This window comes from Aedes albopictus, chromosome 1, assembly GCF_035046485.1.
Source record: "Aedes albopictus strain Foshan chromosome 1, AalbF5, whole genome shotgun sequence".
Classification (NCBI taxonomy): Eukaryota; Metazoa; Arthropoda; class Insecta; order Diptera; family Culicidae; genus Aedes; species Aedes albopictus.
Genome location: NC_085136.1, coordinates 103,725,801 through 103,742,619, shown reverse-complemented (window position 1 = coordinate 103,742,619; position 16,819 = coordinate 103,725,801). Strand labels below are relative to the sequence as shown.

At 36.6% G+C, this 16,819-nt stretch overlaps 1 protein-coding gene across 1 annotated transcript in view; it reads left to right on the top strand.

Moving 5' to 3' along the window:
- The first annotated feature begins 3,392 nt into the window (after window positions 1–3,392).
- LOC115256851 (alanine aminotransferase 1) overlaps window positions 3,393–16,819 on the top strand; it is a 64,211-nt gene continuing 50,784 nt past the window's right edge. The window contains exon 1 of the mRNA XM_062845136.1: window positions 3,393–3,548. The gene's annotated coding sequence lies outside the window, so the exon portion shown is untranslated. The remainder of the gene's footprint in view (window positions 3,549–16,819) is intronic.

The following is a 16,819-nucleotide window of genomic DNA, read 5'->3' as shown; positions in this document are numbered from 1 at the left end:
GATGTCATTACAAACAGAATGCAACGAGCCTTAGATTATACAATGCATTGGTGCGTATCTGAAGGGTTGGATATAAATCCTTCAAAAACGCACATAATTCCCTTTACAAAAAGGAAAAAGTTCAAAATTTCTGGTCTTCGTATGAAAGGAGCTTTAATGACACTTTCTAATGAAGTAAAATACCTGGGAATCATATTAGATTCCAAACTTAATTGGAATTCACACATAAAACAGATCATAGAAAGGGCAACAAATGCCCTATGGATATGTAAGCGAACTTTCGGAAGCAAATGGGGACTAAGGCCTGCTATGATTCACTGGATATATACGGCCATTATCAGACCTAGAATCATTTATGCTTCTTTAGTATGGTGGACCAAAACTAAAGAAAAATGTAGTATCAAAAAGCTAGAAAAACTTCAAAGGCTAGCTACTGTTTGTACAACAGGTGCAATGCGCAGCACACCTACGAAAGCTTTAGATGCAATTTTGAATCTTTTGCCACTTCATCAGTTCATTCAATTGGAAGCAGACAAAAGCGCGCTTCGTATTAAGCAATACAAATCTCTCCTTGACGGTGACATCAAAGGACATTTAAGTATTTTGAAAGATATCAAAATTAATCCATTGATTACAGTCAACAATGACTGGATGGAAGCAAAATTCAATTTTGACCGTATGTTTAATGTGATAGAACCAGATCGTACTGTTTGGACCGTGGAAGGACCACATCTGCGACCTGGATCTATAATATTTTACACTGACGGATCGAAACAAAATGACCAAACAGGAGCAGGAGTAACAGGTCCTGGTGTAAATCTCTCAGTTTCAATGGGAAGATGGCCAACCGTCTTCCAAGCTGAAATACAAGCAATTTTGGAATGTGTTTCTATTTGTTTAAAAAGAAAGTATAAACATACTAACATTTGTATATTCTCCGATAGTCAAGCAGCTTTATCTGCTTTGAAATCGTTTACATGTACATCAAAGATAGTATGGGAATGTGTTCTCTTACTTCAACAATTATGTATCAATAATACAGTCAATATTTACTGGGTACCAGGGCATTGTGGTATCGATGGTAATGAAAAGGCTGATGAATTAGCCAGGATCGGATCAAACCAACCATTTCTAGGGCCAGAGCCATTTTGCGGAGTCTCAAAATGTTCTGTCAATATGGAACTCAGGAACTGGGAACAAAAGATGGTGATTACGAACTGGGGGAATGCTGTTGCATGTCGGCAATCCAAAAAATTCATAATGCCTAATATATCGAATACACAAAAGCTTTTACTCTTGTCAAAAAATGAACTGTGTTCGTACACAGGGCTAATTACAGGACATTGCCCTGTTAGATATCATCTGAAATTAATGGGCAAAGCTGAAAACGATATTTGTCGCTTTTGTAAGGAGGATAGTGAAACCTCTGAGCATTTATTATGCAGTTGTCCTGCTCTTTTCAACAGAAGAGCGATTTTCTTTGATAAGGGACTTTTACAGCCCTTTGAAGTATGGTTTTTAAATCCAAGTAAGGTAGTGCGTTTCATACGGAACATTATACCTAGCTGGGATGATACCTAGGTCTTGCGTTGATGATTTCTGACATGTAGAAATTAATCACCTTGACAAGGTACAATTAGTAAAATGGGTTGTGTATCACAAAAGATCAAATATGGTCGCAGTGATAATATACCCGACAAAAAAAAAAAAAAAAAAATCTTTAAAAGAGTTTGTATTCTCAGGAAAAAGTATGCCAACTTAAATTTTTCATTTCCAGTAAACAAGTGAACTGTGCAGAATGAAAAATGGCGCGAAACTTGGCGCGAAAGCAAAAACAAACCAAACATTTAGTTTGTTCTAGGGTGCCTGTACCAGTTATCGCACCACCTAAGAACAACTATTTCTACAAAAATAAGAAGAAGACCAACGAATGTAAACAATAAGTCAAATGATAGATTAGTTTCCATACTTTACAGGAAAAATATAAAACTGGAGCCAAAACTACTTTTAGTATTTATTACGGCGTGTGCCAATGATAGGAACCCTGTACCAGTTATGGACACATTTGTTAATTTGGGTTCCACTTCGCACTATTTACATGCATTCCTTATGGGATTTGCCATAACTGGTACACTATGGCGAAATAGGGTGCAAGGAGGCCGAAAAGTTAAGGAAAATGATTTATTTCTACCATAATTTGACCAAATTGTGAAGTTTGAATGATTGCAATCATCTTTTGTGATCGTGATCTATTGTTCACGAAATATTTCTTGTTGATTTATATCTTTAAAGGTTGAAAATCAACTATGGCGAATTTGAGGTACTATAGCCATAACTGCAGTACTGCAGTACACTGAGCCTAATAAGGCAATCCATGACGACATATCGCGATGGGGGTGACAGCTAAAATTGTAAACATAGTGTACGTGCAGCTTACCAAATTTTCGTCGAGTGTTCTCGGTGCTTAACAAATTCCTTTGTGTTCAGCTGTCACCCCGATCGACGAATGTCAAAAATACATGGTAAACAAAGAAAATCAGCTGATCGCATCTGTCTCATGGATTGCCTTAATCAGGTTTCAAACTAAAATGTTTGTTGTTTGTTCCTCGAACAAAATATCAGTTAAATTTGACTGCCCAATTTGTTGAACAAACTAATATTTCGTTTTTTTGTCAGATCAAAAACAAACCGTACTTTAGTAAGTATAAACTGAAGTTTTAGTAGAAATTACAAGGTGTTTGGTTAGAAACAACAAATTTTCCGGTTATTTTGCATTACTAAATGGTGGTAAAAACAACTGATTTACCAGTTTGTTTCAAATCGTAAACGTGGATCAAAAACAACAAAACTACAGTTCAAAACAACTGCAGGCCAAACATGTCTAAAGGTCCAATCTGCAAAAGAGAGGCTCTCTTTGGTTTCCCTCTCTTTCGTTAATATCTCAGCTGTTTATTTGTATTTTGATTATCTTCTTGCATTGAACGATGGTCAAAACAATCGTCTTTTGATTTGTACTGCAAAAATAGTTGAAAAGTGTACCATTACATTGCAATAATTGAAAGAGAAAGTGATCAAAGAGAGACTCTCAAATGCAGATAGGACCTATTGAAATGTTTGGCCTGAACTATTATGGTAGTTTGCAATTCAACAAACGCGTTAGTTGATTCAAACTACACTGTTTTTTCTGCGTGCTCATAAACTGCGTAGCACAAGTTTACCGTGTTTATTTTTCTCACCTCGAACAAATCTCACCCTTCACCCGCGAGACCGCTACTCACAATCATCGCGCAATCATCACAGAGTTTGCTCACTCTGCGAGGACTGTATTCGGTTGTGTGCGTGTGACAGTTGCGTCTAGCGGTTTTTAATTTTTTGTCGCCTACCTCGTGAGCCGCTGCTAATCCTTCCTTGCTTCATTCACTCCATCATCTGCCATCGGTGTTTCAGTCTCGACTGACTCGCGAATCGCTCTAGTTCGGTTTCCAAGGATTGTGTTTTGTGTTATTATTTTTCTACTCTGTGCCATTTTTTGTGTGAATCGAGGAAAGGTAGATTAATATTTTATACGATTTTAAGTCATTGTCCATTGTGTTGTGCGATAAGTGTTAAGTTTAGCTGCTGTAACAAAAAGACTGACAAAATAGTGCTAAAAATTGGCGTATCCCGACTGTGATAAAGTACCAAATTGGCAAAGAAAATTGGAGAAGAATTCCGGTTGCCTCCCGGAGAATTGGCCCAAAAAGTGTTCAAATTCAAAATTTAGAGGTGATAATTCGTAGATTGCTCTGAATTCAGCTAAAAGCAACATCCAGCATTTGCACGCAGCGCAGAATAATCACCCAGAAAGTCATAAGAACGTCCCACCATCATAATCCTGCACATGGAGAGCACCACCACTCGTTATCAGCCTTATCACCTTCTTGTCCAGCTTGTTTTCTTGAATTATGTGTGCAAAATGTGTAGCCCCATTGTAAATCAACCGCGCGGAAAAGAACCACTTAAAAATCTCCGGGCCTCGGTTATGCAATCAAAAGTAGAAAAGCGACATGGCAGAATGCACTCTACAAACTTGTCGGTGCTGATGCAGATGCAGATGCAGTCATTCGGTGCAGAACTCGAAAAATCATCCGAAAAAGTGAGAGGATGCAGCACCTCCTCACGGCAATAGTGAGGTGGCAAAATGCACTTCTGTTACAATGCAGTTTATCCACTCACACACTAAAAGCATTTCGATGCCGGGCTTTCTACCCGGCAAAGGTTCAGGTCCCCAACAAAGTCGCTTGTCCTTTGATTCGGTCACTGCTAACGTTGCCAAGTTCAGCTGACAAGCCCCCCGCTAAGGCGGTTGGCTTAGTCGTGGTTCGCTATCTAATCTAGACGTGCGTTATTTTGCTTATCGACGTAGTCGTTTTTATAATGGAAGAGAGTAGAAACTGAAAAAAGTCATAGTCAACAAGTCATGTTCAATCTTGACCTTTAGCTTTGATCGATGCATCCTATAGTAGTAGGCTGAAGTAGATTGGAAAATGATTGCACGCTGATCGACCTATATTTTCCCTATGCTATTATTTATTTACCATGACTTGCTCTGATTACCCCAGCTACTTGCTTAGCTATGAGTATTTATGAGTATATATTTCAAGGACGAGCGAAACGTGAGCTTGGTGAGGAAGGAAAATTAATTGGACTCGGAGAAAATGCGAGGAAATTGCTACGCCTAATCGGACAAGGCTGTGGTGGGTGTCATGGGACGATGTACAAACTACGATAGGAGGTGTGACACTCTTTCATCAGCTCTTACCTCTTATCACATGAACTGGTGAAAATTTACTGCACAAACAGTCGCAGCGTGTGTCTTTTTTTTTGCTAGGTACCTAGACGCAATGTGTTCTGGTAAACACCTTACCATTTTGTTGGGTATCTCTTGGGTTTTGGGATGATAACCCGAATAAAACTGAAGACAGTTGCTAATTCCGGAAGAATTTTAATCCTGGATAAAGTGTAAGCGTGCGGCAACATTAATCGTCATCTGGCCGGATTCCCCTATCGAGTGATTGTTGACGGTCCAGCCAGGAGAAGACCACACGGAGTCCCCCACCGCACCGCTACACTATATTCGACCGGTGGCTGCGATGACGAGTCTGGCTGCAGAACGGTGATCCCCGCCGAACGACTGTCATGTGGTCTAATGGAACCTGGAGTCTGCTGTCCAGCGAGTTGTAGTGAAGAAGTCTACAACGGAAACCAACACTTGGGTGACATAGGTTGTCATTGAGGTTTGATCATTCCTTTTTATACTAGTAATTATTATTATTTTATATACTAGTAATTATTATTATTTTCAACCCTTGGTTGGTTCGCCTCAAGCCGCATACTAGTAATAATGCTTTTCTAGTAGTACGCACACAATCCAAACCAAAACTGGAACAGCATTTGGAATCCATTTCAATTTAATCCATTTTTTGATATTTTCAAGTAATTTCAGTTTCTGAGTACTCAAAGTTGACCTAATAACTTTCTTCATCCTGATTGGGGGCAGATCTATCTAATCTATTCTGTTTATTTTTTCATTAACTAGTTGAAAAATGTAAGGGTTGTATGAGGGGGGGATCTGTAATGCTATTTTATTTTCGTTTCAGAGAGCGAGTAATGGCGCTTAAGCCTAGGCTTTCGAGCCCGGACACAGATCAAATACCTGTGTTCCATCCCAGAAGTAGGCATACCAATGGAGTGCGTATTAACCTTCTTAGCTTCACCACTCCCAACGATCTTATACCCAATCCACATTCCCCTGATAACGAAACGGTTGGTACGGTTGTCCCCGTTTCATCAATTCTCCAATTCGAAAACTTGTGTCAACCATGTTATTCATACGTGGATGATCTGGTTGCCACAAATTTTTGAATTATCTTTGAACCCATTAGTCTGCACAGTGGGCCTGGCCGTTTTAATATTTGTATCACATCATACCTGATATGCTGCAAATATTAATGATGACAAGAAAATACCAGAAGTAATTTTGGTATTTCCAGGATGCTTTTCAATACTGGCTGTGCATGCACTAGATTAGATTAGATTAGATTAGATAACCCGAATAAAACTGAAGATTATATTTACCATCATGACCTACTGCCATTTATTTTTAATGTTGCGCATTTTCATTGCTTTATTCTTCAAGAAGAGCATTTTGGAAAGAGAATTCTTCAAAACTGAAATTTATTTAGATCGAAGCAGTCTTTTCAGAAAAGAATAGAAAAAATACGCAAATTTCGATAGAATTTTTCTATTGACTTCATTCCATAGTTCGCAAAAACTTAACCAAAGACTTGGGTTAGAATTTATAAAAACTATTTCATAAATACGTCAACATAACTATGGAAATTGTATTAGATAGTTTAGGAGTGTTTTTCGGGAATTCTGCATAAAAAACATCAAAATCTGGGGGCATCCCTGGAGAAATCTCTGAGGAATCCCTGGAGTGGAAAGGTTCTCGGAGGAAACCCTGGAGGAATCCTTGAAAGAATCTCTGGAAGAATTCCTGGAGAAATGCCAGAAAGAATTCCTAGAGGAATCCTTGGGGGAATTCGTAGAGGAATACCAGGAGGAATCACTAGAGGATTTCCCGGAGTAATAGCTGGAAGAAATCCTGAAGAAATTCCTTCCTGAAATTTCTTGAAGGAAATTTCTGATTAAATCCTTTGAGATATCCCTGAAGCAATTCCTGGAGGAGTTCTTGTAGGAAACCATGGAGGAATTCCTAGAGGAATCCCTGGAGAAATTTCTGAAAGAATCATGGAAATAATTCCTAGAGGAATCCCTGGAGGATACCCCAGAGGAATCCCAAAAAGAATTTCTGGAATTCCTGACAGAATCCTTGGAAAATTCTCTTGAGATATTCTTGGAGGAAACCCTGGGGGAATTCCTTGGCGGATTCCCAGGATGGGAAAATATAGACACAGTAGTTCTACTATTTTTTTTTTAATTATCCAGTAATTTCTACCGGGAATCCCCTTGAAATTTCTTCAGGAATTCTTGCTGGGATTGCTGTAGGAATACTGCAGGACTCATTCAGGGATTTCAGGTGGAATCAGCTTGGGAGGAATCTTGCGAGGATTCCTCAGGCAATTCGTGCTGGAAATGCCAGCCGAATCCCTGCTAAAATTTGTTCGAGATATTCCAGCAAGAGTTCCTGAAGAAATCTTTCTGGGAATATCTGAAGAAACCCTAGCAGGCATTTATACTAGTATTCCAAAAAAAAAATCCCCAGAAAAATCTTGGTCAAATCTCTGGACACAACACAAGAAGAATTTCTGTAGAAATTCTCCGAAGGTTTTGTATAGGAATCCTTAGCGAAACCTCTGGAGCAATCTCAGCAAAAGTTTCTAGAGAATCCCCATCAGGCATTTGAGAATTTTTCGAGAGATTTCTCAATAGATTCCTCCAAAAGTTCATCTTGGCATTTTTCCGCAGATTTCTCCAAGAGTTCGTTCATGAAGTCCTCTAGGATTCCTGCAGAAGCTCCGTCTGTGATTTTTCAATAGATTTTTCCACGAATTTCTCTTAGAGTTCCCCCAAGAATGCCTGCTGGGTTTCTCTTGGGTTATCTCTAGAAATTCTAGCTAGGATTCCTCCAATTATTCATGGTGGGATTCATCAAGCAATCCCTGCTGTAACGTCTCTACGGATTCCTTCAGAAATTTGCTTACAATATTTTTTTCAGTGATTCCTTCACAATTCATATAGGAATTCTACCAGACATTCCACTTCGTAGTCTCTTCAGATTTCTTCTGGAAATTCTGTTGAACTTGTTCGTGAAATTCTGCTGGGATTTCTCCAGCAATTTGTGATGGGAATCCTCCAAAAATACTTTCCGGTATTCCTCAAGCAATTCCCGTTGAAAATATTCCAGAAGTTCCTAGAGAACTCCTGAAAGTAATTACTTCGAAAAAATAAAACAAGAAATACTGGAGAAATCCCGGTAGGAGTTCCTGATCGAATCCCAGTATATTTTTTGCAAGTATTCCGAGAAGAATTCCTGAAGAAATCCTTGCAGATATTCCTGAAGGAATCATTGGAACAATTTCTGGAGGAATCCTTGAGAAAATCCATTGAATCAAGCAGAAACTTCCAGCAAAAACCCATCAGGCATTCTTGGAGAAATTCCAAGATTTCTCCAGAAATATCCTCCAAAAATTTCTCCTGGAATTTCTCGAGGATTCCGCTATGATTCCTTATGGAATACACCTTCTTTTTGCTGCAATTTCTTCAAGAATTCCTACTAGAATTTTTTCGAGATGTTTTTTCTGAGATTTCTGGAATGTATCTAATAATTGCTCTTGAGATTCTTCCAGGAGATCCTGGAGGATTCCCTTGCAAATATTACATGGAAAACCCTGTAAAAATATCCTTGAGAATTCGTTTCAGAAATTTGGACAACTTAGAAGGATACTTTCTTCGGCAAAGTTACTCATGAGACTAAGAGCTCTCGCATGGAAAACAATTTAGTTCGAAAACCACACACTAGGTACATAGCGCTAGTGTCCAAAGGAACTTTCAGTTTAGTCTAAATGCCATATATCTCGCGTTCTGGGCCACTTAGAAGGATATTGTCTTTGGCAGAGTTGATCAGAACAGAAGAGTTATAGCTTTAACATGTAAAACAATTTAGTGCTAAATTCACTCACAGCGTGACGCTAGTGTTCCTAGGAGCTACCAGTTTGATCTAACCGTCGTATATCTGGTGTGTTGGACCATTTGGAAGTATGCTGTTTTCGGAAATATATCTCTGATGCTTTCACAAAAGATATGTCATGATTTGAAATTTGTTCACCATTTTTTCTCCTGAAAGTTGAGCTATTTTTGCCAGATAATCGGGTCCCCAGTTTATTTAATCCCTAGATGGTTGAGTCCGATCCTGTCTTTGGCAAAGTGGTTTAGAAGAATAAAAGCCTGGTATAATCGTTGTATGCCTCGCGTTCTGGACCATTTCGTATGTTATTATCTTTGTAAAAGCTTCTCAGAGGAAGCTTTCACATAAAAAGAACATTTTAATTCGAAATTCGCTCACAGCGTGACGCTTGTGCTTTTTGGAGCTGTTAGTTTGATCTATGCGTCAAATGGTTTTTATGTAGTTTCTTGGGAAATTTCTTCTGATTTTTTCTGTAATTACTTTGGAAATCCGTGCAGAAATTTCTTTGCGAATTTCTTTGGAAATCCTGACGGCAATTACCCTGCAAGATTCCTTCGGAAAATCCTTTGGAAAACATTTTTTTTCTGAGTTCTTTCTGCATGATTTTTGGGAAATATCTTTGGCAATTATTTTGAGAATTTGAGCCATTGTGCCGAAAATTGAGTTCAAGAGTCCTTTGGTATAATTTTTCAAGATTTTTTTTATAAACTCCATTAGAAGTTTCTTTGAAAATTGTACGGCAATTTTTTCGAGAAATGATTATACATTTCCTTTGGAAACTTTTTTATATAAATTGTCAGCAATGGATTTTTTTCTACGGAAATTTCTTTAAAAATTCCGTCTGCAACTTCTTTCTGATTTTTTTTTCACCATTCGTTTGGAAAATACTCTGATAATTACTTTCGAAAGTTATTCAATACTTTCTGGATTTTTTTTACAAATTCGTACAGGAATTCACGTGATTCATTCGGCATTTCCTTTGGAAATTGATTCGGCGAGTTTCTAGTGAGTTACCCTTTAAAATCTTACCATTGTCGAAAATTCTTCGTCGAATCCTTTTTGGAAATTCTTTCAGCACTTTATTATTAGATTCGATCCAAACATTCCTGTAAGATTACTTTTTTTGGGTTTTCTAGGATATTTTTTTTTGTTGAAAACTATTTCGGCAATTTCTGTGGAATTCGGATCGGTAACTCTTATGAAAGTTTCTCGGCAAGAATATTGAGGTTAGCATTCTTGAAAAACGGCAATTGCTTTGGAAATTTATCAGACAACTGGGAGTTTCACCGACAATCCCTTTGGTATTACTTTTGTATAACAATTACTTTTGTAAATCTTTTGATAAAACGACACGATCTGTGATGTACTAGATTTGTAGTGTGTTTGTAGTAATGAGCTGAATGTTGAAAAAAAGGAATCATAATTCCCACGCTTTTTGCACCACTTTATTGCAGAAACGGAGAATTTACCTTCTCATAATAAAAAAATTAAACTCATTACTACAAATCTAGTACTTCACTGATTGCCTCCTGTTCCTTTCGAAATTCATTCGGCAGGTATTTGGAAAATTCTTTAGTTAATATGTTTGTAAATTTTTATGGCAATTTTTCGAAAATTTATCCGGTAATTCCTCTGGTAATTCCTTACGGAATTCCACCTGCTATTACTTTTGAAGTTCTATTAGAAGCTCTTTTGCGAAATAAAAAAAATCCAAAAATTTACAACAAAAACGCCGAAGAAAGTCTCAAAATTATTTCCTTAGGAATTTTCAAAAAATTAAAGTTATTGCCAGAGAAGTTCTCAAAGAAATTCACAAAACGATTGTTAAAAACAAGTGATAGAAATAGCCGAAGGCACCCTATAAGAATAACCTAAGCACATCCCAAAGGAACTTTTACAAAAATTCTTTTTGAAGACATTTTAGTCTTGTAGAGGTTTTGAGTACCATCATAAAACCTAATACCTTTTATTTTGGTTTTATGATAGCTTTTTGAGCCTTTTATGGTATATTTTACCAAAAATGTTACTTGGGGTACCTAAGGAAATCCCGAATAAATTGGCGAAAGACGCTCTAAATTAATTTCCGAAAAAGTATTCACTCTGCTGAAGAAATTTCTAAAAAGAATACTGACTATGTTGTCAAGGCACTTCTGAATGAATTTCAAAAAAGGTATAAAGAAACCTTCAAAAATAGCCCGATTATTTCCAATGGAATTTCCTGTGTAATTTTCAAAGAAATTGACAAATGAATTGCTTGAGAATTTCACAGTGAATTCGCCGATAGAATTGAAATTATAAAAGTAATTGTCGAATGAATTCTGGAATTTTGAAATAAAATTCCATTGTAATTGTTGAACGAGTATTTAAAGGAAATATGTTTTGAACGAATTTGAAAAAATAAAATGAAGAATTCGCAGAGAGAATTATCGAAGAAATTGTTGAAATAATTTTCAAAGCAAATGATCGCAATAACCGATCACAAAAATTGCTCTGAACTCTTATACTTTGAAAGGAATTTACGAAGAAATTCTAAGTTCCCTGCAGCATTGCCAATGTAATTGTAGAAGAAATTTCCGAAGAAGTTCCCAAAGGAATTCCCTGATAATTTCTTGGAATACTAGCCGAAGAAATAAAACATCAAATCAACAAAAATCAGTATAAGTTCTCAAACGAAATGCATGCATGGTTTTCCAAAGAGAGTGCTAAATCAATTGTCAAAAGAAATGCCAAAGTAGTTTTCAAAGGAATTGTTGAAAAACTTCCGAAGGAACTCCTAAAAAGTCTCCCACCCTACTAACAAAAGTAGCTGCATAAAATAATTAATTAATAGATTTCTTAAAAAACTTTCATAAAAAATTAAAATCTTTTATTCATTTGAGCAACTCTTCTGAAGTTTCCTGAAGTATTCATTATCCTTTGAAATGGTCTTGAAGGACCAAACTCGTAACTCATTTCAAGTGAACTCCCTGGAGGAATCCCAAGAGAAATACTTGGGGAAAGCCTTGAACGTAATTCGTCTGCAATCCCAGCAGGAATTTACAGAAGATCACATCAGGTATCCCAAGTGACATTTTGAAGACCAATTAGAGACTTGTAGAGAATTGGAGAACCCTCATAAAATCAAATACTTTTTGTTTTAGCTTTATTATTATTCAGTACCTCTTATACCAATCAAATAATATCACTTTTTGTTCTGCATAATAAAATATGCTATTATTGAGTTGTTTTCCTCTACAAGGGTATGTTCATTTCTAACATAGATCATGTTTATATTTTAGTCAAAGATTATGCTAGAATCAAACAGTGTAATATTTTTGGTCTGCACAAATTGACAATATGCCTGGCTGTACAGGCTCAACGAAGATTTATTCAGTTTATTCTATGCCAAGTTTTATTCAACTGCATAACTCTTTGAACAATCCGTTCTTAAAAAAAAAACAGTTGTACACTCAATTTTGCGAAAGACTAGGTCGTTAAAAAAAGCGTGCAATTTTGTTATTAACAAGATGTTTGCCCAGTTGACAATGCTTTCCTCCTCATCATCAGCCAGCCTGGTAAGAAGGTAACTGAGCTTCAAATGACCGTATGATAATGATATGCCGTGGAATGTGCGGTGGAGCGACGTGGTGGCGTGATGGGTCGCCAAAAACGACACCAGCAAAGTTATTTATATTTTCATATTTTTCGCCATGCCTTTACATACCAACCTATTCTCACGCTTGCACACTGTCGCCCCAGAAATACGATTGGCCGAAGCCGAAGAGGCACGCGTATGAAGTTTCAGAAAGGTTTCATCCAAATATTATGTAACGTTGTGTTAACATTAACCAAGTAGGTCTCCATTTCCAAAATAATCGCACACTAAGAACAGCTCGGTATTTTCCCCATCTTTTTATTGAGTTCTCAACAGCAGATTTAACTCGGTACGCTCGGTTATTTATTTTGCGGATATTCTGTAAATGAGTTACCGAGCTCAGCTCACAAACTGTCAAAAGTTACTGAAGCACGGTAAATATCGTTACTGGTGAACGGTAAATACGATTACCGAGTGTACCGAAATAAATCTGCTGTTGAAAACTCAGTAAAAAGATGGAAAAAATACTGAACTCAGTGAAAAAATTACTGAACTGGAACATCTGAATCTTAGTGTGCGCTCTTAAAAAAAAAGATTTTGAGTTGTTTAATAACCGCTCTCTATCTGCAATTTGTGAATGTTCCCAAAACAGTCATTGATGATGGTTGGTGAATGAATATCACGTCGAATGAGAAAAGTGAGAAGTAGCTGTATAAGAGATTTCATCGTCGCACCAGTTGCACTGGTTGTTCTTCAAGATTTTCACAGAAATCATTTTAGGGTAGTAGTACTGATGCTCTACATACTGTTCTCAACCACGTAAAACATCATCAAGAATAGCGAAAATAACGTAACCTTTAGTCGAGTCGACATATATAGTGCATCTATATACATTTGTTCAGTTTTGCTACTTCAGCTGATTATCAGTTTTGTTCCTTGACTAGATAGAGGATCAATCAGCCGTGAAGGCGGAAGGCAAAGCGATTGTTTACAAACAAATTTACAGATTAATACCTAGGCTGCTTAGACATCAAAAGCAACAGCAAAGATCATCTTTCTAGTTCATCACGTTATTTGGATTTGCGATTAAATCGTAACAGCTGATTAAAGATCTGAACCGGGTGTGTGCCGATTGGACATATGGACTTTGCCCCTTGACTAAAGTAAGCATTTTTACATATGGTACATATAGCTAAAGAATTAAAAGAGACAAACCAGCCAAGGGCTGCAACTCTCTTAAATAAAGACAAATCAATCAATCAATGAAGAATTAAAACACATACAAACAGACGTAACACCTAGAACACTTTTCGTTAAAATCCATCGCCCAGCTCACACTTCCATCACCTGCTCGAAATGTTTCACGAAACACTGCGTTGTGCAACATCGTCAGCAGAAGGCGCTATTGGGAAACGTCAAACGCAAAGAAAAACGATGCGCGCGCCTCTGGTTGTGAAAGTCACAACTATGAAGATTTAAAATACGTCTGTTTGTATGTGGTCAAAAGTTCAAGACCATGCCGAGTGCGACGGGTTCGACGATACCCGGTCGGTACAGATCGTAATGGAAATTTCCTCGACTCCCTTGGGCATAGTGTAACTTCGTCTTGCCACACGACATACACATGCAAAATGGTTCTTGGCAGAGGAAGCTCTCAGTTAATAACTGAGTTAATAAATAACACAAACATTTTGAAATTTTGTATGGGGCGTAAACTTTGGCTAGACCCCCCTCCTCCCAAAAAGTCCACGTGGTTTATTTTTTCAGAGATTGTTGGAGAAATTACTTCAGAAATTCCTCTGGATATTTATTTAGAAATTTCTCTAGGCATTCGTTTACAGAATCTATTAAAGATTCCTTTACAAAATCTACCAAAAATTCCTTCAGATAAAAATCTTTATAATCGTTCTAAAACATTCTTTCGGAAATCTGTCCGAATATTCGGTCAAAAACTTCGGAAACTGTCTGCAATGACTAAAATTTCTCATATAAATATATAAATTCCACAATGAACATTGAACACAATTCAACGCATGATTAACCTTTGAAATTCCTCCCAATTTTTCCAAAACATTATCCATGAATTTGAGCTGAAATTCTTCCAGAGATCCATTAAAATTTCGTTCAGAGATTTCTTCAAACATTTATTCAGAAAGTTCTTTAATAAAACTTTCAGCCTTTGCAGAAACTACTCCAGAGTTTTTTTTTCAGAAATTGATTCAAAAGATCTTTCAAATATCTAAACTGGGGTTACTTTGGGAATTCTTCCAATGATTTCACCAGAAATTCCCATAGCAACTTCAAATTTCTTCAAAAAATTCACAAGAGATTCTTCCATAAGTTTTACAATGAGAGTTGTGTATGAGTTTCTGCAAAAATTTCTCCAAGGATTTCTTTTGATTTTTTTTTTCAGAGTTTTACCCTATTTTTTCGGGACTTTTCTAGATTTTTTTCGGAAAAATCCTTCGAAAATTCTTGTACGAATATTCTCAAACGATCTTCCAAGGATTTATTCCAACGCTTTCTCCGAGATTTGCTTTAGAAATTACTCCGGGTTTTTTTTTTTGAAAATCTGAATTTCTGCCAGAAAAGCTTTCTGGGATTTCTTTGGAAATTCCTCCAGGGACTCTTTAAAATACAACGTGAGATCCAATTGGGAATTTTCGGCCCTAGCGGTTCCTTCACAGTTCGTTCGTTCAGGAATAAATACGACTTATAATTTGTTCAGAAATTTTCACAAATTTCTCCAAGGATTTCTTTGAAAAAGCTTCCACAGATTTTTCAATGATTCTTTCATGGATCCTTTCTGAAATCCATCCTAGGATTCATTTAAAAAATCTTTCACGAGTTCAAGAAAAGATATCCCAGGAATTCATAAAGAAATGTTTTCAGGAAATCCTTTGGAAACTCCGCGTGGATTGGCTTTAGAAATGTCCTCCGAACTTTCTCCAAAAACACCAAGAAGTCCTGAAGAAAGTCTTGCACGGATAGCTTCCAAAAATGTTGCATGGATTCTTTTGGAAAATACTTCAAGAATTCCTTTCATCAAATCTTGCATAGATTGTTCCTGAAATTCATCTGCGAATTTCTTCAGATTTTTTTTATGGAGATTCCGCTAGAAATTTTTCAAAGCATTCGTGTAGAAAAGCTTCCTTGAACTTTTTCTACGATACTGTATGGTTTTTTTTTAGAAAATGATTCACGGATACATTAAGAATCAGTAGTTCAGAAGTCCTTAAAAAATTTTTAGAAGCTTTTAAAATAGCTTTTCTTCAAGGTTTGCCTTAGAAATTCTACAAGAAATTATTGAAAAAATTGCCAAGATTTCTTCACATTCCTTCAAGCCATTCCTTCTCCAGAAATTGCTCCAAGGATGTCTTAAGAAAGTCTTAAAAAATCCTCCAAGGATTCCTACAGACATTTGCGCATAACTTTTTTCACAAGCCTCAGATAAATTCGTGGTCTTCGACAAAGTTTTTCGGCATATCCTAGGCTCGTCATTAGTTATATGGTCTTAGACATTTTAATTCAACTTATGAGAAAAATGGAAAAAAGTACGTTTTACCATACAAAATACCATACATATTTTAATCGCAATGTAGAATACAGGGACGCAACCAATCGCTCCCTAATTTTGCGCAGTTGTTCTTTACGCTAAAAGGAATCGAAAAAGCTTTATTCCAAAAAAAAATCGATCTTGTTGACCCAGTCTAATATGTACAGTGATACACAGTTAGAAAAAATCACCGACTTCGGTAATGCTTTACCGAAATCTCAACTTTTAAGTTTGTTTTACAGGAAAAAACGGTAAGGGTAGCAACTTTTACCGAAGTTCGTTAGAGTTTGACAGATAAACGATAACATTTTACCGAAATTTGTCAATTTTTTACAGAATTTCGTTAAAAATCCATTACCGAACGTTCAGCGGTTGAGATTTCGGTGAAAATTACCCGGAGTGTAGAATTAGCAACTAGTTAAAATACACAAAAATAAAAACAAAAAAAAAAGGTGAAAATTACCGAACGCGATTAGCTGTGTAGACATTCGTTTAGCCGAGGCCCAAAAATTTACAAAAAAGTGCCAGGAAGCTCATATAAAAAAATTTTATGATAAAACTTGTTTATGGCAGTGATAGTATATCTAGTACTGTTTTATATAAAGGTACATCACACTTACATATAGATACACTGAAACAAAAACGAGGGTAAAACCCCTTCAAATGTCATTTTTTTGCCTAGACATTCGTTTAGCCGAGGTGAATGAAAAATTGATTTTGAATAGTTTTTTTGTAATTTCGTGAGTTTTTGGAGGATATATACCCAAGGCATTTAGTTTATGACGTGTTAGCAAGATAATTGACCTTAAAAGTTTATTTATTTGTGAAATTCGAAGAAATATTACATAAAAAATATCCTGATAAGTAGAAACGATGATACATCTATATATATAAAATTGAGTTTGAAGTTCCTTTGAGGCAACAAAACTCACGAACGGATGAACCGATCGGCATGACTCTTGCACGGTTCGATTCGTATTCATGGTGGCTGTGTTTATAT